The sequence below is a fragment of the Narcine bancroftii genome, chromosome 1 (assembly GCF_036971445.1).
Source record: "Narcine bancroftii isolate sNarBan1 chromosome 1, sNarBan1.hap1, whole genome shotgun sequence".
NCBI classification, from domain to species: Eukaryota; Metazoa; Chordata; class Chondrichthyes; order Torpediniformes; family Narcinidae; genus Narcine; species Narcine bancroftii.
In genome coordinates, this window is record NC_091469.1 from 75,412,042 (window position 1) to 75,418,041 (window position 6,000).

Genomic DNA, 6,000 nt, shown 5'->3' on the forward strand with positions numbered 1-6,000 from the left:
ACCAGTGGGTCAGAATTATGGCTTCTCACATGCTTCCGGAGCACAAGTGGCCCTGGGGATGTCAACCAGGATGGCAGTGTTGTCCTCAACGCAGACTTCCTGGGGAAAAGAAACAACTTTTCCAAGTGATGTCATTGCTGGCAGTGCACACGAAAGATGTGATTGCATGGAGCACTATGGGGAGGACCTCTTGCCAGTGAAAGACAGGCAGGCCTTTTGACCTCAGGGCTAGGAGGACGGCCTTCCAGACGTTGGCTTTCTCCCTTTCCACATGACCGTTCCCTCAGGAGTGGTAGCTGGCATTCCTACTCCTGGCAATACTTCTGGCCAGGAGATATTGGCACAGCTCATCACTCATGAAGGAGGACCCCCATGCGCTATGAAGATAACATGGGTATCCGAATAGGGTAAAGATTTTGTTCAAGGCTTTTATGACGGCGGCAGTAGTTATGTTCAGGCAGGGACAGGCAAACAGGAAACATGAGTACTCATCAATGATGTTGAGGAAGTACACATTGTGGTTCAAAGAGGGCAGGAGCCCCTTGAAATCCATAGTCAAGTGCTTAAAGGAGTAGGTGGCCTTAATCGAGAGCAACCTGTCCGGCTGGTAGAAGTGTGGTTTGCTCTCCACACAGACCTGGCAGTTTCTGGTCATCATCCTGATGTCCTCAACTGAATAGGGGAGATTGGGGGCTTTGATGAAATGGAAGAACCTGGTGACCCTGGGTGGAGGAGGTCATTGTTGAGGGTTTGTAAATGGCCTATCTGTGCACAGCGCATGTCCTTTGGGACAGGGCATCCGAAGGCTCATTGAATATTCCGGCCTGGTACAAGATATCATAGTTGTAGGTGGAAAGTTCAATTTTTGCACCTCAGAGTCTTGTCATTCTTGATTTTACCCCCCCCCCTCCCCCGTTTGTTATTACACAAGAAAGTGACTGCACGTTGATCAGTCAGGATAAATTGTTTGCCAGCAAGATAGTGCCTCCAGTGCTGTACCACCTCAACGACCACCTGGGCCTCCTTTGCGATGGAGGAGTGCCAGATATCAGGGCCTTGGAGGGTGCAGGAGAAATTTGCGACAGGTCTGCCTGCCTGGTTATGTATGGCGGCCAGGGCAAGGTTGGACACACTGCTCGCCAAATGGAACAGGGTGGATTCATCCACAGTGTGCATCACGGCCTTGATAATATTGCCTTTGATGTGGCTGAGGCCTCACAGGCCTCTTCTGAATGAGGAAAGGAGGTGGCTTTTAAAAAGGGTGGGAGGCCTTATCCACATAGTTGGGGACCCACTGGGCATAATAGGAGAAAAATACAAGGCACCTTTTCAAGGCCTTGAGGCTGTGGGGAAGTGGGAGCTCCAACAGTGGGTGCATGCAGTCAGGATCAGGGCCAATAACTCCATTCTCCGTAATATAGATGAGTATAGTCAGGTGTGATGTGCAGAATTCACATTTATCTTTGTTGTAGGTGAGGTTAATGCTTTTGGCTGCCTAGAGGAATTTCTGGAGGTTGGCATCATGGACCTGCAGGTCATGGCCACAGATTTTGACATTGTTGAGGTAGGGGAATGTAACCAGCAACCTGTGCTCATCCGTCATTTGGTCCATCTCTCTCTGGAAAACGGAGACTCCATTGGTGACCCTGAAGGGGTCCCTCAAAAAGTGGTAGAGGCAGCCATCCACCTCGATTGCACTGTACTGAGAGTCCTCCAGGTGGATAGGAAGCTGGTGGTGTGCTGACTTAAAGTCAATGGTGGAAAATATCCGATACTGTGCGATTTGGTTTACTATCTAGGGGAGGGGGTACGTGTCTGACTGTATTAATGGTCTGACTGTAGTCAATAACCACTTGGTGTTTTTCCTCACTCTTAACCACCACTACCTGAGTTCTCCAGGGTCAGGAACTGGGTTCAATTATTCCCTCAGTCAGGAGCTGTCTCACCTCTGATTTGATTAAGGCCCTGCCCTCAGCATTGTGTCACTTTGTTCTTTGTGGCGACAGGCTGACAATCAGGGGTGAGGTTGGCGAACAGAGGTGGGAGGGAAATCTGGAGGGTGGAGAGCCCGCAGGTGGTGGGCTGTGAGCAGATCAAGGGTTACTGGTTGGACACATTCAGAAGGGAAGGTGGACAGTTTAAAAACTGTTGGTTGCAGACTGTGAGGGAGAGATGGGGCTGTCATATTGCATGGTGATGCTCTTAAAGTGGCTCTGAAAGCCCAACCCCAGTAGTATGGGCACGCAAAGCTGTTGCATCACAAGGAGTTTAAAATTTGTGTACTCTGCACTATACAGAGTAGGCATCACTATGCAGCTGCCGCAGATCTCTGCCTAATGGGAATTAGAGGCCATGGATACTCTGTAACTCACTGGTCTCACCATGAGGGAGTAGCACTGCACCACGTCAGGGTGGATGAAGCTCTCTGTGCTCCCACTGTTGAACAGGCAGCTCGTCTTGCCCCCATTTGTCTTTATTTCCATCATTGACTTGATTGATGAAGGCTGCTTTGGTCAAGCATGACTGACCCAGAGTAGTGTCACTGTCTGATCAATTGTATTTGCTTGTGGTCTGGTAAGATGGCAGCATCCAAGATGGTGGCCCCATGGCACAAACACAGTGCTGTTGTTGTTCGCCAGAAATGAAATCATCCAAGATAGCGGCAGCCTCCACTGCCCCCACACGGCGCTGCTTGGCTTAGAAGGTTGCTTAGATTTGCATACCTTTGCATAGTGTCCCTTCTTCCCACAGCTGGAACATACATTGTCCTTCTTCAGGCAACAATTCCTGGGGTGCTCCTGCTGGCCACAAAGGTAGCACTTTGGGTGTTCGCTGGAGACGGCAGTTGTGGTCAAATGGGATGTGGGGCACCCTGTGATCCCACGTCCCAGAAAATGGCAGTGCTAGTATTCTGCATGCCGTGGCCACATTATCGGTCAAGAAAGAGTCCACCTCTACTTTCATATTTTAGCTGATTCGACGGCTTTCTGCAGCGTAAGCTCACCCTGTTCTAGTAGTCACTGGTGAATGTAATCCGATCTAATGTCTGCTACATGACATATCAGATCAGCTCCTCTGTGTACTCTTCTGTTGATATGGCCTTGCATCTCCAGACCTGTCTGAGGTCTTGCAAGACCCGAAGGTAATCATCGATAGACTCCCTGGGATGGTGCTTAGGTGGGGCTGGGACTTATCTGGAGTAGACTCCATTCACCTGTGCCAGGTACTGGTTTTACAGAATGTCCATTGCTTCGGTGAATGTCTTGCACTCTCTGACCGTAGGGTAAATGCAGTGCCTGATCCATGAGAACAGCAAGTGCAGATTGTCTGCGTCAGATTGGATGATCGTGGTGGAGGCCTGCAGAAACACTGTGAAGCAGTGTAACCAGAGTTTGAACTTGTCTGATGCTTCAGGTTGATTTCTAGCTTCTCTGGACTCAGCAACGTCCATTCCAAAATAAAATATGGTAATAAAATTGACACGCTATCAATAACTCCAAAGACTAGAAGTTACCTGACAGATAATCTTTTAATACCATAAACAGAAGGAACATCTCATGTTGCTGACACAAGACCCGATCTTATTCTGGGAGAGGGGTTATGGCATTGCCACTTTTATTTGGGGGAATCAAGGGGGAGGAGCCACAGGTACAATTAGCAAGGGATGGGCCACCAATACACAACAAAGTGTATTAACAGTGGTTCCATGGCAATATTCCATAACACCTACTTAGCATCTCTTTTCACCCAAAGTATTTTCAAAGAAAAAGAGATTATAAGAGATAAAATGATGTTAAGTGAATGCAAACCTCTAGTTAGCCACAGATATGATGGCAAGATTACAGTTTGCCAAAAAGAATTTAAAAGAGCCTGCTGCCAGAAAGAGTTTTTGTGGACAGATGAGAATGTAAGTGCAATATGTCGAGGTGTGAAGGAACTGCCCAAGGTCCAAAAATACTTTGCATCTTGCAGTGTAGCCTCTGTATTTCTGATCATGAAGTTTTCTGTGGACAGTAGTCATTGACATTTCCACACCTACCTCCTGAAGAGAGTTTCTGATTTTTTTGTACATACATTTGGGGATTTTTCTTCATTATAATGAGAAATCTTCTGTCTTCAGCAATGGAGGTCTCCCTTGGAATACCAGTCTTTGTTTAATTACTGAGCTCACCTGTACGCTCTTTCTTCTTAATGATGTTCCAAACTATTGATTTTGGTAATCTTAAGGTTTGGATGATGTCTCTTACTGTTTTATTCTTGTTTTTCAGCCTCATAATGGCTTATTGGATAACATTTGCACTTCGCTGGTCCTCATGTTGAAAAATGGCATCCACAAACTCCAAAGGTGATCAAAGGTTTAGAAGCAAGCCTACCTCTCTTATACCAGCACCAATGAAGCAATTAAACATACCTGAGTAATCAGAAACACTTGTCTCAAATATTATGGTGCCCTGAAATGAGGGAACTATGCTTAAAAACTGCTGTAATTTCTACATAGTCAAACCAAAATGTAATCTTGAATAAAATCTGGAATGTGCACTTTAAACACGTCAATTGTGTGATTACAGATGTAAAACTGTGGAGCACAGGGTCAAATAAAGGAAAACAAGCCCCACCCTCCATGTGCATATTAGTTCAATACTCCCAAACTTCAGGATCATCCTTCCTGCTCTTGACAGAGCCTAACAGAATTAGCTAACATATTTCACTAGCTCTGTTGTTTCTCCTCCCTCTCCTTTTTACTGCAGCTGAGAATGAAGTGCGATATTTTAATAGGCAAGAAATTCCAAGGAAACATTGCTGCTACCCTGATACAGATTAGTACTGATTTATAACATCTAAAACTTGTGATGCAAAGGAAGTAGGACACGAGTCAAAGTATTCCCAAACTGCTATGTGATTTGCCCCATTGATGGCCATACTAAACATGGTGAAATGTTCAATTTTGTCATAATGGTCCTTATAGCAATTGTGAAATTATTGCATTTTTGGTGTTAATACAAATTATTCCCACTGGAGCTTTTTAAATTGGCAATTAATGTCATAGAGGACCTTGTTAATGGAATGATTTATGCTTGTGATATGATAATCAACATGAAGATCTATAAAAATACCAATGAAACTGTGGAGTCTGACTGAAATTGTTTTTTTGAGTATTTTTTATTTATCTTGGCAATAACTTGCTGCTGACCGAGCCATCTTTATTCCAATGGGTGCACAAACGCAATAACTTCCTATCTATGTCGACACTTTGGTCAAATGCAAATAAGACAGATTTATTTTTAAAAATGCAATATTTTGGGATAGGGTATAACATTAGTCTGCCAGAGACATGGAATGGATATAACATGCTTGAAAGGATGAAAGTAATTTTGGACCTATAATTACAAAAGATTAATACCAAGAGGTTTTACCTTATGTCTGTGTCTGATACAGACTGATAGAAATGATTAGTCATCAAATCCAGTTTGTTATAGTTGTTTATATTCTCTGGCAATCTTCTTTTGCCCCACCACCACCACAAAGGATATTAGTGAACAGGTTTTCTAACAGCTTCGTGATGGTTTTTGCTGTTACTTGGACTTAATTATCAGTTTATATTTGGCTCACACTTTGGATTTATCTTCTGCAGTAGAATGGACAATCTTGTCCTATTGCTTTATATTTGGTAACTGCTTAGTGAGTACAATGAATCCAAATAATGATCACTGTCCTGCTAATCAGTGCAATTGGGATATTTTGTAGCTTGGGGAATGGTCATGAGGATAGCAATGCCCCAAGACATCCTTAACCACTCATGACATGTGGATGAAATAAAAAGCAGAATGTTATTCATGGTTTCCCATGTTTTGTCACCCATCCTTTTCCCCATCATTGCCTCAATTCCTCCAAGAGAAGTTAATGCACATACATTAACATTTTTTAAAAATTAGACAGAAGAATTTAATTTAATTGGTTAATGTTGCACAGCATAAGTAAATCACAAAATTCTGTAGACAT

General features: G+C 44.0%; 1 long non-coding RNA gene across 1 annotated transcript in view; it reads left to right on the plus strand.

Moving 5' to 3' along the window:
• Positions 1-5,074, plus strand: part of LOC138759905 (uncharacterized) — a 138,431-nt gene extending 133,357 nt beyond the window's left edge. Inside the window, exon 6 of the long non-coding RNA XR_011355221.1 lies at positions 4,269-5,074. This is a non-coding gene — a long non-coding RNA (uncharacterized lncRNA). The remainder of the gene's footprint in view (positions 1-4,268) is intronic.
• The last annotated feature ends 926 nt before the right edge of the window (positions 5,075-6,000 follow it).